This window comes from Protopterus annectens, chromosome 3.part0 (assembly GCF_019279795.1).
Source record: "Protopterus annectens isolate FY-2018-M chromosome 3.part0, PAN1.0, whole genome shotgun sequence".
Classification (NCBI taxonomy): domain Eukaryota; kingdom Metazoa; phylum Chordata; order Ceratodontiformes; family Protopteridae; genus Protopterus; species Protopterus annectens.
In genome coordinates this window covers 1,982,118,044-1,982,136,791 of record NC_056731.1, presented here as the reverse complement: position 1 = coordinate 1,982,136,791, position 18,748 = coordinate 1,982,118,044, and positions in this window count along the sequence as shown.

Below are 18,748 nucleotides of genomic sequence, written 5' to 3'. Positions count from 1 at the left end.
TAGTCAAACACAGCCTCAGCAACATCCACACCTCATCGACATGGAAGATGGCCACTGTCATCCCTGTACACAGAAATTAATGGGGAATAGAGGTTTATGCAATTACCTGTCCATCACTTGGGGGAATATGACACATCAGGGCCAGGAGTGCAATGTCAGTTAATATTCTACTGATAGATTACAGAGGTTAGGTGTAGTTGTGAGTGTTGGCAACAAATATCCACTTTTGATGTGTAATTTCTGTCCATATTCTTGACAACTGTATGAGGTGCTATGATATGTTTCACTGTTAATGTCTTCCAGGTGGGATGCAGCACCCAAGAAATCAACCCTACTCAGAGGCTGAAACAGCTGAAATCATGGAAAGCATTGTCCAGAACTATGCTGTCATGTTTGGCTGTGGGCAGGAATATCTGTGGGAGAGGACAACCCTGTGGAATGACCTAGAATGCAGGGTAAATGATATTGGCCTGCACACAAGAACCTATGAGCAGGTCTGGCATTGTGCAGCCAACTTCATGCGTAATGCCCGTGAAGGGCTGCTGCCATGTCCAGAGAAAGCTCGGTCACAGGTGGGGGCCCACACCCACTGAGGTGCTCCTTGCTAAACTTGGGGCACCCACTGCAAGCAAACAACAGCATGCTGAATCCAGCATTGTGGATGTGGGTGCCCCCCACACAATGGACGAGGAGCATGCAGTTAAGGCCCCAGTGCACATTACTACAGTACTGTAGCATACATAGTTGTATCTGTAGAGTATCTACATGCATATGTCAGATAAGATAGTAGTTGCGGACGGGGTTTGGTAATGCACATAAGTGCACATCTATGGTGATGGGCAGCATATTTCATAGTATTGGGGGTTGTATTTGTAGAGTATCTATATGCATATGTCAGATAAAATAGTACTTATGGATGGATTTTGGTAATGCACATAAGTGCACATCTATGGTGCTGGGCAGCATATTTCATAGTATTGGGGGTTGTACTGTTAATGTGCAGAAATGCTGCTTCACCCCTGTACCAAGGCCACATGTGAGTCTGCTGACAGTACCTCTCTCTCACACACCTATTTAGGTCCCTCTGGCCTACAAGTGGGACAGCAGCCTGTAGCTGGTGAGTATGTAATTCATTTGTTGTGCTTTGCCAATACACACCTAGCCATATTGCTTGATGTCCATGTTCATTTGTGGTGGTGTTAACTGTAGTGTATCACAGTGGTCACCACAGGGGCCTATGTGAAGAGAAATATCCCTGCAGCATACCTTACAACCTGCCAGTGCAAGGCATCTGGACAGAGACCAACAAACTGGGGGGGGGGGGAATGGCCTACAGTAAGGACATGTATGAAACATTAATCCTATGCAGTGGATACCACAGTGTACACATCCCTGTCAAGATACCAACTGTTTCTGATATATACACACTGAGAGACTACAATATTACATTCCACACCTTTACCAACCTGTAATGTGACCATAACATGAACATTTAACTTGTAAAACTGAACAATATGTTAGGCTACCAAATATGGGGTATACAAAACTTACAATACGCTGGATGAATATGTGTGCACACCCTCCAAATAACATATTGTAGGAGCAGCTTGTGATGTACTGACACCATTAACTCTGCTTGGGTACACACCTGCCATCAAGTACAGGGACTCAATGTAACAATGAATACAGGGATCTCATATTTGAAAAGCATCAGTCAGGAGTAGAGTACAACACAATTACCACAGCATTGCATATACCATGGAACACAGTGGAGACAGTCATCAAAAGGTAGATTTAATATGGGACAACAGTGCTGTTGAAAAGAACCAGATGTACTTCCAAAACAGATGAAAAGGCATGTTGAAAACTGGTCAAGGATACTGCTAGGAGACATGCAGCAACACTGAGAGACTTGCAGGACTCTCTGGCAAGTATTGGTTGTGTAGCACATGCGGCAACAATCGGGTGGAGTATGCATAAGTCTGGTCTATGGGATAGGGGCAGTAGCTAGAAGCATTTACCCACACCAAACATCATACAGGGCTGTGCACAAGTAGCAAAACATAACATCAAGTCTCTCAAAGGCATGTGTTGAAATGTGTAATGGTGTAATGAGACCAAGGTTCAAACTTACAGACACTATCCCTAAAGCTACATGTGGTGCACAGGCAACACCTCACTTCACCTGAAGACCACCATCCACATGTTGAAGCTCACTGGTGGCAGTGCCCTGCTTTGGGGTTGATGTTCATTAGCTGGAACTAGGCCTGTAGGCACAGTGGAGGAAATTATGAACAGTTCAAATAACACTCACATGTTGGCCAAAGCCATCAAATGTCTGAAAGATGGCTGAGGATGTAGAGGGGTTTAGCTTCCAACATGACAATGACCTGAAGTATAAATCCAAAGCTACCCAAGAATGGCTCCACCTGAATACAATCAAGGGTATGCATTGGGCCAGACAAAGACAAGACTTAACTCCAATAGTAAACCCCCAGTGTGACCTCCAATGTCTGTGCACATGAGCTGCACTTGCCAGCTGACAGAGTCCAGGGACCTTTCCAGGAAGACTGTCCAAATAATGCCAAGTCAAGATGTGCTATGCTGACTCTCCCCTCTCCTTCCCAAGAAGAGTGACTGCTGTAGTTCACTTAACAGGTGTTTCAAAAAAGCATTGGTTTAAGGGTGTCCACTCTTATGCAACCACTGTATCAAACACATCTAACTCATTATATTTCCAACTAACACATTTGTTTGTTTCTCAATTGGATTTCTCAGGTCATATGTCACATTTAAGGTGGGTAATGTTTTTGAATGCAGTATCGTGGTCTTATTTTATATGATACAAGAGTCTGCCATGTTAACAGGGGTGTGTACACCTGTCATATCAATGTTAAGCTTAGAAGGTTGTTTGAACATACATTCATTGCTGGTAATGAGGTCTACAAATCAAATGGATGTCATTAATTAGTTGCATAAATCCTCATATGATCCCAGTTATGTGTCAGACAAACGCATAGGGGTTGTGAGGAATAGACCAAACATGTGCCAGGCATCTACACATTCTTCAATGATTTGTACAGTTGTGAGGTATGGTCTACAGTAGTTGCCACTGTGCTATACAGGTGAACAGAAATAATGTGTACATGGGTGCAGTGTGTGCTAGGGGAATGGACGCCACCTACTAATGGTACTCATGCATCCCAGAGATGTATATTGTTAATAACAAGGATTGAGAGTGGCTGCAATGTATGATGATGAGGGCTGTGTGTCATGCATGTCACCTTTTGGGTAATGTGAGGTCTGTGCAATAGCTATGTGCCACCACACCTGCAAGTGCCTGTGTGCATGTCTGTGTGTGTGGTAGCCAACCATAATGTACAGGTATTGATTTACATTTATTGTCTTCCCCTCACAGGTGGCAATGGGAGTTGGGGTCCCGCCCACTTGTGAACTGATGTCAGTGTCTCCACAGACTCTGACAATGATAATAGCCATAGTGAGGCACAGGCGGGGTTGTCAGGGGCTGAATCTATGCTATTGTTTGGCATCCCACTGTTGTCCACTCCATCCCTGCACACAGTCACAATGCCCACACATATCCCATCACCAGTGGCCATAGATAATGGACAGTTGGCAGGTGGTGGCACGGGACAGGCAAGTGTGGTGACTATGGCAAGTTTAACAATGTAATGCTGTGTAAAGTGTTGTCAGCCAGCATGTTTAATGGTTACATGTCAGAGTATGTAGCCCTCCAGCCATGATGCATTATTGTTGTTATTAATGCTAACTGAATGTAGTCACCATAATGTATTCTGTTTGTCTTTTAGGTGTCTGTGTGTCAGCAGGATGGGGCCCTTCAGACGTTACCTACAAGGGGTATGGCAGTGTAGTAACACATTGAGTGTGTCATATCCAGGGTACAGCTGTACACAATTAACATGTCTGTATAATAGTTTTTGCATGTGCCATGTAGCTTATAGGGCTGAGGGGTGTATACAGATAAGTGTATGGTGGCTGACATCAGCAGCTCTTGTACAGTGGACAATGGTAAGTGTAGTGGGTGGAACCCACCTCAGATTTCTAAATCCCACACACCCAGAGGGTATTCTGTTGACCCAACACACAGAGAATACTGCTCACACACACACACACACACACACACACACACACACACACACACACACACACACACACACACACACACACACACACACACACACACACACACACACACACACACACACACACACACACACACACACACTATCCTAATTGCCAGTGTTGGGTTTGAAATCCCTACTCATCTATTTAGTTGTAGTACAGTATTATGCAGTTATTACAAGTGGCACAGAGCTCATAGTGTGTTGAGTTTCCAAAGTACATGTGTAGTGAGTCACATCCCATGCCCTTGTAAGGTATGGCAATGGGTTGTGTAGTGGGTGTTACAGGTTTCATACTAATGTCATGCATGAGTGTACACACTCCCAAACACTGATATACACAGCAATGCAGACACACAAGTGTGCCAGTACTGTGATTAATAGCCCTGCCTCTCTAGCTGCTCATTCCATACTGTTACATAGCTGTTGCATACAGCACAGGGCTTATAGGTCTGCAGATTGTGTACTGATACCTGTGAAGCTGATTTAAAAAGCGGCTCTCGTAGAGTGGAATGTAGGACATGTGCTGGGAGTACAATTGCCTACAATTTTAATACATGGCCACCCAATGGATATATTCCTCATTTAAACACACACACACACACACACACACACACACACACACACACACACACACACACACACACACACACACACACACACATTTGACAGGACTGAGAGTCATAGGATCACATGTTCATAGGTGTGTACCAGGCTAATGGGCATGGAGCCATGACAAACCTAGCCCATGGGACTACCCTGGCATCATGTGACCTGACATTTTCTCTCAGTGTGTCTATCGACTATTGCCACTTTAGTGATGGCCAGGGTGACAGTTAAATTCCCCATCTAATCATCCAGATTTCTCTTGAAGAAGGCCAGTGAGATGCTCTGACATGTATGTGACATATATTGTATAACATGTCCACTCGCTGAGTTATGTACCTGTCCCCCAGAATGTTCTGTTGATTGTGAGGTTGATAATGAGGTTGAGGTTTTCTTGGCATGTGGTGCATATAGATCAGGGTTGAACTAGATATAGCATTCCTAACACAGCTAGCCAGACATGGCATTGTCAGTCAAGCAGAGATTGCCTGTAAGTAGCCAAGATGTGGCCAACAATACTTGGAGGTATTGCACTCTCTCCATATAGGACAGTTGTTTAAGGGCTAGGGTCCTATTCATGAGGTACATTTGTAGCCCCTACTTATGAGGTACACTTGTAGCCTCCACAATTGTTACAGGTGTCTAGTGAGCTACATTGCAAATGGGCCATTGTACCTGCTGGCTGGCCTAATGACGAGAGAGTCGAGGGAGACACTGACATCATCCTTATTGGATGACACACCCTTAGTTATGAGATGTTATTTATGCCCACAGTAGCAATTTGGTGGCCATAAGAGAGGTCACTCTCAGCCTGTTTTCTCAGGCCTATTATAAGGACTTCTGTGTCATTGGACTACCAGCAATGTGTTAATTCATGGAACCCACATTGATTGCATACGGGATTGCAACACATTTCTTTCCATTCAGCCTAAGGCCAGTGGATGTCTCAGTGGGGCCTTTATGCAGGATGTGATCATAATATGGGGATGTACACATAGCACTCACCTTGCAATTGTCTGTGAACATTGTCAGTCAGGGCCCCTTTGTGTTGCTCTGAATGTCAGAGACATACGTGACAAACTTGAAAGGACCCATGGCCAGACCCTGGGGTAATCCACTCATGACTTTTTGGCAGGCTGACATGGAGTCTGCTACCTATGCACTGTGACCCCCATGCATGAGCCAGTTTATAACCCCCCCCACACACAAACACACACACACACACACACACCCACACACACACACACACACACACACACACACACACACACACACACACACACACACACACACATACACACACACCAGTAGCCACAGAGCTTATACACTTTCACCTCATCCAAAAGTACTTCTAAGGTGAATGACATCAACAGGACTATTAAATTAGGGTGAGGGGAAGTGTAAAGGGTGGTAAATAACTCAAAATGGTATAACCCACATAATAAATGATTCTCACACAAACAGTTACCAGTACTCCTACCTATCTAGTTATTTCTACTATAGCTTTACACAGTAATCAGATGCACCACCGGGTTTATACAGTTTAATTTACTCCAAAGGTACTTCTAAGGTGAATGACATCAACAGAACTACTAAATCAGTGTGAGGGGAAGTGTAAAGGGTGGCACATAACTCAAAATGGTATAACCCACACAGTATATGATTCTCTCACACACACACACACACACACACACACACACACACACACACACACACACACACACACACACACACACACACTTACACTCTCACACACATGCGCACACAGTTGCCAGTACTGGGATTAGAGCACCTGCCTATCTAGGTATTTCTACTATAGTGTTACACATTAATCAGATGCACCACAGAGCTTATACAATTTCACCTGCTCCAAAGGTACTTCTAAGGTGAATGACATCAACAGGACTACTAAACTGGGGTGAGGGGAAGTGTAAAGGGTGGTACACAACTCAAAATGGAATAACCCACACAGTTTATGATTCAGACACACTTGCCAGTATTGAGATTAGAACCCCTACCTATCTAATTATTTGTACTATAGTGTTACACAGTTACTGCACACACTACAGAGCTTACTGGACTAACAACTGGACAAATGTGCTGATAACTGCACAGCAGAGGTAAAGTATTATAGTTGGCAAAAAGTCTGTCTTCAGTTTTTTCCTTACATCTTGCTAGTTCTTTCTGTCTTGCACTTCAAATAGCATAATAACTTTGCACTTCAACAGGTTATTGTATCAGTAAGTGTAACACACCTGGGAGCCATCATTAGTACTCATTCCTCATAGAATTAGCCCCAGTATTTAGTAGCTATGGCCACCCGTCCTGGTATGATTGAAGTGCATTTTTCTGTGCTTTCACCCATTAACCTGGTACACTTGTCGATTCTGAGGCACTGTTGCAACTGCCTCATGTCCACAGACAACCCTCTCCTCTAAACTCCAAACACTCAGACCTGTGAGAGTTACCCCTATATCACCAAATGTGGCAATATGCACTCTCCAGCAAAGATTGCACTAGCTGGTCAAGATGATAAGGTCAACACCTGCACCACACCATGTGGAACACATAGCTTGCCACAACACCCACTATGAAAGCTCTGACATACACTGGAAAACCACACACTCACCTCCACAGAGGTGTTTTACCCAAACAGCACAGACCAGCAAGACAGACACCCACTCAGACACCACGACACAGCACACACCAAAGGACATATATGTCACCTACACAGTGTGCTCCACAACCTAAGCCCCTAAGGCTAACCATCTTGCTCAATACAGCAATCATGGGTGACTCCATACTGAGATACACAGATGTCCCACTCACTAGGTTGATTATAGAGAAGGTAACAGCTAGCTGTCTATCACATGCCAGCATCCAACACATGACACACCCAGTCAGGGCCCACCACAACAACTACAAGTATCACTCTGTCCAAGTGGGTGTGAATGACCTGAGACACACCTCCATGGACTACATGAGAAGAGACATGGCTGAAGTCTCAGATTATGTGGTCCAGGCATGTGTGACAGTAGCCCAGAACAGTATATTACCATCACCCAGAATGATGCTGCAGTACTATCAACAAATGATTGACTGCAAAATTGGCTTATGTGTTGTGTGTCATTCTGGGGGGATCCAGTATGTCACTGCTTGGGATAACATTATTGACAGACCTCAATGCCTTGCCAGAGATGGCCTACATCTGTCACCCCTAGGTTTCCAGGTTCTGGCTAAGTGTCTTGCCATAATGCTTTATTAGGCAGTGTTCAAAATCAAATTACCACCATAACAGCTAGACATGTATGCAATCTGAGGGTCATGCTGCTCAACAGTAGACATCTAACTGTCAAGATGCAGTCACTCAAAGCACTCCTCAAAGTGGAGGACATTGATATTTGTGCTGCAATGGATACCTGGTTCATAGCAGCAGACAGCAGCCCTGCACCAATAGGCTATGACACAGTCCACAGCTGTCAGCCCCAAAACTTGGACCACACCTCCACAGGTGGTGATGTCTCCATATTTGTAATGGATATGCACATCTCCAGACTAGTATCCCAGCATAATGCATCTGAGATACTTCAGGTACAACTGACTTTGAGTAATAGTGCAATCCAGGTCATAGCCTGCTGCAGGTCCCTATCTATGTCCCTAGACTGTCAATCCACAGTCCTCAACACCCTGGCATCTATGAAGGTCCAACCCAACACTGACATATTAGGAGACTTCAACTACCCCCTCCATCAACTGAGAAAAGTAGTCAAGCACCAATAAACTGGCCCAATGCTTCCTGGAATTCATCAGTTCAAATGCCCTGGACCAGCTCATACTGACCCCGAATAGAGGATGCAACAACCTTGATCTGTATTGATTACTTACATATGGGACTATTGCTCGACCACAGTTGTCAATCCCTACCTGGTCAGATCCAAATATAATTGTAATCAACATGGAACTCAACATCTCACTCACACACCCCCACAAAAGTAACCACCTGGAAACACCTCTCCAAACCTGACTTTGGAGTCATAAAAACAGGGGTGGATTACTTCATTGCACCAATGCCAATGGAAAATAGCTGCATGAATGTTGGATCATACACATATGCACTGTACAAACATGCAAATGAATGCATGGTACTAGCCATAGCCAAACACTGGAAGCCAGTGTGATGGTCCCCTGCCATTCCTAAAGTGTACAGCAGATGGAGGACACTGTTGCAGAAAAAGGTGGTATCCCAAGACTGGGGAACCTCCTTTTTAGCACCAACCACAACTTGAGACCCCTCATGGAATCATCTGCAGGCAGCTATGAAGGCAGAATTGCGGCAGGCACTGACAACAATCACAACAGCCTTTGATAGTTATATCAGCAACCTCCACACCAATACCCACAAGTGGTGTGAGTTACTTCACAATGATAACTCCTATCCAGAGACAACAGATATTCGCAACAATCTTGCCAACACATTCAGTGCCAGCTTTACCTCCCCCCCCCAAGGGAACAATCACAATAGCAGATTAATGCCAGGCACCCAGCATTACTGCAGGCCAGGTTAGACCTGCATTGTCCACAGGCAAGAATACAGCTTCCATGGGACCCAAACATATATGTGGCTGTGTTCTACATGACATACAAAGAGACATGGTACCACATTTGTGTGCCCTGTTCAGTCACAGCCTCACCTCAGGCTTTGTCCACCAAAATGGCACACTGCTACCATCATCCCTCTCCATAAAGGTGTGGCATCTACAAACACTGGGGATTATTGGACCATTGGCCTGATGACTCTACTATGTACAGGTATGGACCGCATCATCAAGGACCTTATTGACCAAGATATAGGTGAACTCCTAACTCTGGTCCCAACACAGTTTGGCTTTATGAATGGCAGATCATGCCTTCTCAACCTGGTTGACATCTTTGAGTGAGTCACCAGGGCTGTGTATGTCATAAGACACCTTGATCTGGCCAAGGCTTTTAACACCATTCATCAGTCAGGAATTATTGATAAACCCACCAAACTAGGCAGCAACCCTATATCAGTGGGTAGGTTGCAAATTGGTTCACAGAACACACAGTGTGACAGTGGCAAAATCCAAGTCAGACTGGCAAGCAGTCACAAGTGGAGTCCACAGGGATCAGTACTGGGTAGTGTCTTGTCCAGCTTCTACTTCTCATGAGTCCAGCCCAACACAGAGGAACTCTGGCTGACCAAGTTCAGATAGGGCTGCAAGCTGGGAGATATCATTAACTCCACAAGTGGTGCAGACATCCTACAGAAAGGCCTCAATGAGACCAATGAGTGGTGTGGAAACCATGACCAGAAGCTTATCACCACGAAATGCATCATTATCCCCTTTGGTAAACACTCAGTTCCCAGTAAGTACCACATCAATGGGAGCCCAATGAACACTGTAGGCATTATAAGAGATCTGGGGACACAGGTTGACAGCAACTTTTCCTTCAACCACCACATTGCCACTGTGGTCAGGAAGTCCTTATATGAGGTACATTGCATTACCAAGGGTTTTGCATCCAGGAAGACAGAGGTAACGATCTCTGTCTACTGTTCCCTCATTAGACCACTCATCAAGTATTCTGGCCCATTTTCCATGTACCTCAGTAGACACCTGCAACCGCTGGAGATGCCACAGAAGCACCTCACAAAAATGTTCCTAGGCATTAAACACACATCCTACACAGGCAGACTCAGAAGAGTCCAACTATTCCCTGTGTCATATCACCTAGTTAGAGGCTAACTGTGCTTGACTTGCAAAGCCATGTCTGACCCAGCTGTTTTAAAAATGCTGCATATAAAGACATCCCAATCCCTCCATACCACACACTAAAGAGACTTCTACATAATTATCACAATATCCACAACATGCTGGTGGGACAGGTCCCTCACAAAGAGACTGCACATGCCCTGGAATACACTTGCCATACATGTCATGCAGAGCACCTAGCTGACCCTGTTTCAGAGAAATCTTGATGAGTAGATGGGTAATAGACACTTCACCCCAAGGATCACTGCAGTGACTCTACTTGATACAGGCACTGGGAAGTAACATCGGGTGGCACAACGACAGGCCCCTTCTATGGGCTATACTTATAACTCCTGGGCCATTAGCCTACTACATACTTATGAACATATAAGGGGAATGACATCAGCAGTACTGATAAAGTAGGGTAGTGGGTGTTAAACTTATCAAAATAGTCTGTCCTGCAAACAGACACACTTCTACACACACACACACACACACACACACACACACACACACACACACACACACACACACACACACACACACATACTTACCAGATGTGAGAGTAGAACCCTAGCTAACTAGTTATTTGTACCATAGTGTTACAAAGTTATCACATGTGCCACAGAGCTTATAGGCTGAGGCAGGACAAAAAGGACTTCTAAGGTGACTGATATCTGCAGAACTGCTAAAGTAGAAAAAGGGGAAGTGTACTGGGTTTGAATGAACCCAAAAGGTTTAACTTGTAAAGCCACACACACACACACACACACACACACACACAAACACACACACACACACACACACACACACACACACACACACACACACACACACACACACACACTTTGACATTTGCCATGACTGAGATTAGAGCTTTTACCTAACTATTTGTTGGTACTATAGTGTCACACAGTAATCACATGCATCACAGATCTTATAGGGCTGAGGCCTGATGAAAGATCCTTCAATGGTGACAGACATTTTCAGGACTGCTAAAGTAGGGCAATGGGAAGTGCACTGGGTGAAGAAGGCCTGTTCATTCATAGATCCTACTGAAATGTATTTATGTGTATGAACATGCCCAGTGTGACCTTCTATAGTACACGTGGAACCCCATTCCAGGGATTGCTATACTGCAGTCCAGTTTGTTTTGTGCTACAACCATGCCTCTTAACCTGTTGGTGCAGGATATCTGGAGATAGCCTATCAAAATGGGGAGACAATGGGCCATACGGTGATTGTGACTATTTCTCTCAGTAATGTATAGGTTGCTAGGGTCACAAGGCTTGTTTTAGCAGACATCTGAGATATATGCTGTTTGATACTGTCATGTATTGTTTTACTACTTCATGACATACCTCCTCAGATCATCAGAGTGATTTACCAGAGGAACACAGGATGGGTGATGCACACACCAAACTTATGGGTCAAATGCTATGCATTCTTGCACAATCCAGCCTGATGAGAGGTGTGCCTATGAGCAATTGATTGCTGGAGCTGTGGAAACATTCCAGCACCTTGGTGATATCTTACAATGGTGGAATCTCTGTGCATTTCTGTTCTGGCCTTGTCTGATTTCTGGTCCATGGTTAGGTAATATGTCAGACAAGATCAGGGTGATAGGCAGACTCTGGATAGATTTGTAGGGGATAAGATATGGGGGGTCCTAGGTCAAATATGTTTGCCTATAGCTACCAGTCCTTTGCATAGAGGTATGCTCAAAGGTTGACTGCACTTGGAGGGTCTTGTGTGTGTCGCACTGTTTAACCAGCCTGGAGGTGTGTGTTTATCTGACATATATGTATGGCCAACCTCATATTGCTTGGCTGGCTACATTTTGAGGTCAGGATGTTGCACAGGATGAGGGACCAGGGAAGGGTGTGTTACTCACCATGGCTGTGGGTCAGGGTTCTGTGGGTGTAGACATGTCACCATCTCTCAGGGTTAGGACTGCCTGCAATGACTGCATTCCCATGTTTAGACAACCTAGCTCTGCTTGTCAACCATATAGAGTATCACAGAATGTCCACATTCATGATTCATATATCTTGTTGGTTATGCAAATGAGTGTGGTTTTCAAGAAAAAGTGTTTTGCAAGGCACTCAGGGTTGAACTCATATATTACTGACATTTGACATTGCAGTTTCTGAATTTGTACTGATCAGACATTCCATAAATAGTGCGGAAAGAAATAGCCAGGGAATTGTTATGGCTAGGCTTGTATAGGCCCTAGGGCCAATAGCCTAGTACCAACCTATGAACCTATGAACGTATGCTACTACAACCATTCCATTAACTTTATTACATTATTAGAGCAGTATTTCAAAGGTGTTCTCTTATTCATGGCTTTGGCTAGATTTCTGTCTCCCTGACACTGGCAGGTTTTCTCCTAGCAGTTAGCAGCATGGCCTTTCTTTGCCTTTTTTAGACTGTGTTATGTTGGTGTTATAGACCCTATGACACTCCCTAACAGGGCACTGTGGGTGAGGCATGGGCATTTTCCACAGGCCTGTAGGCCAGGTGTGACAGATGCAGGCCATACGTAGCAAGGCCATGCATTCTGATGATCACATGTTCCCAGGCTGCCAGCAGTGGACAACCCTGGGATGGCACCAGTAAGCTGACTGTGGGTTTTACTGACAATTGCTTTCTGTTTGTGTTGAGCCATCACACTAGTTGATGGTTTGACGCTGCTTATGGCTAGAGACATGTTACTCCTTTCTGTGGAACTATGGGGGGGGTGACACATCAGTACACAATACACATTTGAAGAGACTGTGCTGATATTTGCTTAACATCTTGGTCCCATTTAGCATAGTGGTGTGCCCTATCTTTCAGACTACAGACATGATAGTATCAAGTACAGGTCAGATTGTTCTGGCATAGACATTTGTAGTTTCAGATTTCTTACCTTTCAAAGCCATACTGCCACTGCCAGACCTGCTGTGATATCACTGTGTAAAAGTCTGTAGGTGGGGATTTCATGGATGTCGCCGTGTGGGGGCCTTTGTCAGGCATTTCTCTATGGTTTTCTACAGCTGATCTGCTGGGTGAGGCTGGGGATGAGTATGGGACTCCCACATTGACATCCATGCATGTAATTTATGACCGCCCAATTGTTTGACTCAGCACATATACTGCAATGGTATTTGTCAACTAAGGTGGTACTGCATGGTGTGGGTTGCCCAGTACTGGAAATACACTTCCTGCTGTCCCACAGAACTGTTAGATGTCTGCTGCTATCCCAATTAGCCACCCCATTCCCTTACATGCTTGAATCAATACCATAGACATGCTATCAATACATTCCACTCTATTCATTAATTTTGTTATGGAAACTGACTTACTTTGTGCCTGAGGCTGTTGAGAGGATGGTGCTCGAGGGCTGACTCTGTCAGATGCACACAGTATTCTGCCTGTACATGGTTGGGTGTAGGTGGTATGTTGTTTGGCATCCATTTTATTTTGTATGCAAGTCAGAGAGAGAGAGATCAGTCGCTAAGGTACTATGGTGTCATGTAAGTGCTATACATTGCCTTTTTGCCAAGGGCAGGGCATATTGAGCATGCCTCCATCTGCCTACAGGGGCAGAATTAGGATGTTCCTTCTCTGAGTCCCTCTGTGCCTGTAGAGATCTTGGCAACGGTGGATGGCTGTGTGGCACTTCCCTTTTCTGTTCCTGTGTGTGTGTGTGTGTGTGTGTGTGTGTGTGTGTGTGTGTGTGTGTGTGTGTGTGTGTGTGTGTGTGTGTGTGTGTGTTTGTAGGTTAATGGTTTTGAGGCCATTCACACCCAGTACACTTCCCATTGCCCTAATTTAACAGTCTTGCTGATGTCAGTCACCTTTACAGATATCTCTGGGCAATCATCAGCCCTATATGCTTTGTGGCACTTGTGATAACTGTGGATGACTACAGTGCAACAAACTAGTTAGGTAGTGGTTTTAATCTCAGTCCTGACAAATGTGTGTGTGGGTGCATTTGTGTTTGTATGTATGTATATCTGTAAGTTATAGTATTTTTTGGCCATCCACAACCAGTTCATCTCCAATTGCCATGCATTACAAGGGTGGCTGAAGTCCCTCACCATAGAAGTAACTTGGGACGTCCTTCATCCTATAAGCTCCATGACACTTGCAATAAATGCATAACATTGTAATAGCAATGACTAGATAGGTAAGGATTTGAGTCTCAGTCCTGGCAAGTGTGAGTGTGTGTGTGTGTGTGTGTGTGTGTGTGTGTGTGTGTGTGTGTGTGTGTGTGTGTGTGTGTGTGTGTGTGTGTGTGTGTGTGTGTGTGTGTGTGTGTGTGTGTCAAACATATCCATTGGTGGGTGGGTTTTGCAATCTTTTAGTGTGGTCCACCCAGTATATGTCGTCCCAATGTCCATTGTACTGGGCTAACTGTTGTCAGCCACTGTAGAGGTAGCTGTAGACATTCTGCATTCCTATAAGCTGTGTGCTATGTAAAATAACTATATTGCAGTATGGTATCAAAAACAAAGTAGGTTGGGCTTCTAATCCTTTGATACCATTTCCCACTCATGTATTATAGACAAAAACACTCAGCTAGTGTTGAATCACAAGCCTAAAACATCCAAACATCCCATCCAATCATCAAGGTTCCTTTTGAAGAGGGCCAATGAGTCGCTCTGCTTGACATGTATGGGCAGTCTATTCCAGAGTATGGGGAGTCTCTGGGTCAGGAACCTATCCCTCCAGCATGTTTTGTTCATTGTGATGACAAGGTTTAGATCCCTGGAGCATGTGGCTCTGAGGAATTGGGATTTCTTTAAGTGGAGCATGTCCAACAGCTCAGGGTTTGACATGGCCTTGTACGTTAAGCAGAGATTGCCTCTGAGTAGACGATATGCCACAGACTATAGCTGGAGTTTTTTAGACGGTCAGCATATGGCATCTGTTTTAGGCTTGTGATTCTTTTAGTGAGATATTTTTGTGGCCTTTCCAGCTGTTGCAGATGTCTTGTGAGGTACAGACCAAATGGGTCATTATACTATATAATGGGTCTAATGAGGGATGAGTACAGTGGGACAATGACTTCATTTTTTCTGGATGACAAGCTCTTAGTGATGAGGTGTGCCACATAGAAGGATTTCCTGACTGTTGTGGTGATGTGATTATCGAAAGTGAGACCACTGTCCACCTGTGTCCCTAAGTTTCTCACCACACTTTCGATGTTTAGTGTACTGACACCTATATGGTAATTCATAGGTACATGTTTTTTCCAAAGGGGATAACTATACATTTCTTGGCATTAAGCTTATATATCCACTGTAACTGGATGGAATCAGCAATACATAACATGTAAAACCCACCTCCACCAAGATAGAGTAATCCCCTTTGGTGGACAGCAGCAATTCACAAACCACATAATAGGTTGCTATATTGGCTGTACAGGGTCACATAGGTGCAGACAACATCTTGGAAGCATGTCCACCTTTATCTGAACAAGCATGTAAGGTCACAGGTGACTCCCTGTAAGGCTAACTATTACTTCAAATCAGACATATCCACACTGCCAAGGACAGTCACAGGGGTGCCGCCACATATGTTGTCAGTTTCAGAGTCAACAACACAATTCACCCTGTACTGGTGGTAAATCACACTTCATACACACATGCCATGGCTATAGGCAATCTGCATCAGACAGGTTACGTGTGAACATCACCCCCCCTGTCTCCCCCATCCATATTGAGAGATATGCACATAAACCGCACCCCTCCCTTCATCAGTGGTGAGTAGGTAGATACTGCCGACTGAAAAGCAACAAAAGCAACAAAAGCAAGTCTTCATGAGGCCTGATAACATCCCTGTCTGCATCCTACATGAACATGGGCATGTTTTCACAGTTCCATCACACACTGTAGTCAAACACAGCCTCAGCAACATCCACACCTCATCGACATGGAAGATGGCCACTGTCATCCCTGTACACAGAAATTAATGGGGAATAGAGGTTTATGCAATTACCTGTCCATCACTTGGGGGAATATGACACATCAGGGCCAGGAGTGCAATGTCAGTTAATATTCTACTGATAGATTACAGAGGTTAGGTGTAGTTGTGAGTGTTGGCAACAAATATCCACTTTTGATGTGTAATTTCTGTCCATATTCTTGACAACTGTATGAGGTGCTATGATATGTTTCACTGTTAATGTCTTCCAGGTGGGATGCAGCACCCAAGAAATCAACCCTACTCAGAGGCTGAAACAGCTGAAATCATGGAAAGCATTGTCCAGAACTATGCTGTCATGTTTGGCTGTGGGCAGGAATATCTGTGGGAGAGGACAACCCTGTGGAATGACCTAGAACACAGGGTAAATGATATTGGCCTGCACACAAGAACCTATGAGCAGGTCTGGCATTGTGCAGCCAACTTCATGTGTAATGCCCGTGAAGGGCTGCTGCCATGTCCAGAGAAAGCTCAGTCACAGGTGCCCCCCACACAATGGACGAGGAGCATGCAGTTAAGGCCTCAGTGCACATTACTACAGTACTGTAGCATACATAGTTGTATCTGTAGAGTATCTACATGCATATGTCAGATAAGATAGTAGTTGTGGACGGGGTTTGGTAATGCACATAAGTGCACATCTATGGTGATGGGCAGCATATTTCATAGTATTGGGGGTTGTATTTGTAGAGTATCTATATGCATATGTCAGATAAAATAGTACTTATGGATGGATTTTGGTAATGCACATAAGTGCACATCTACGGTGCTGGGCAGCATATTTCATAGTATTGGGGGTTGTACTGTTAATGTGCAGAAATGCTGCTTCACCCCTGTACCAAGGCCACATGTGAGTCTGCTGACAGTACCTCTCTCTCACACACCTATTTAGGTCCCTCTGGCCTACAAGTGGGACAGCAGCCTGTAGCTGGTGAGTATGTAATTCATTTGTTGTGCTTTGCCAATACACACCTAGCCATATTGCTTGATGTCCATGTTCATTTGTGGTGGTGTTAACTGTAGTGTATCACAGTGGTCACCACAGGGGCCTATGTGAAGGGAAATATCCCTGCAGCATACCTCACAACCTGCCAGTGCAAGGCATCTGGACAGAGACCAACAAATTGGGGGGGGGGGATGGCCTACAGTAAGGACATGTATGAAACATTAATCCTATGCAGTGGATACCACAGTGTACACATCCCTGTCAAGATACCAACTGTTTCTGATATATACACACTGAGAGACTACAATATTACATTCCACACCTTTACCAACCTGTAATGTGACCATAACATGAACATTTAACTTGTAAAACTGAACAATATGTTAGGCTACCAAATATGGGGTATACAAAACTTACAATACGCTGGATGAATATGTGTGCACACCCTCCAAATAACATATTGTAGGAGCAGCTTGTGATGTACTGACACCATTAACTCTGCTTGGGTACACACCTGCCATCAAGTACAGGGACTCAATGTAACAATGAATACAGGGATCTCATATTTGAAAAGCATCAGTCAGGAGTAGAGTACAACACAATTACCACAGCATTGCATATACCATGGAACACAGTGAAGACAGTCATCAAAAGGTAGATTCAATATGGGACAACAGTGCTGTTGAAAAGAACCAGATGTACTTCCAAAACAGATGAAAAGGCATGTTGAGAACTGGTCAAGGATACTGCTAGGAGACATGCAGCAACACTGAGAGACTTGCAGGACTCTCTGGCAAGTACTGGTTGTGTAGCACATGCGGCAACAATTGGGTGGAGTATGCATAAGTCTGGTCTATGGGATAGGGGCAGTAGCTAGAAGCATTTACCCACACCAAACATCATACAGGGCTGTGCACAAGTAGCAAAACATAACATCAAGTCTCTCAAAGGCATGTGTTGAAATGTGTAATGGTGTAATGAGACCAAGGTTCAAACTTACAGACACTATCCCTAAAGCTACATGTGGTGCACAGGCAACACCTCACTTCACCTGAAGACCACCATCCACATGTTGAAGCTCACTGGTGGCAGTGCCCTGCTTTGGGGTTGATGTTCATTAGCTGGAACTAGGCCTGTAGGCACAGTGGAGGAAATTATGAACAGTTCAAATAACACTCACATGTTGGCCAAAGCCATCAAATGTCTGAAAGATGGCTGAGGATGTAGAGGGGGTTTAGCTTCCAACATGACAATGACCTGAAGTATAAATCCAAAGCTACCCA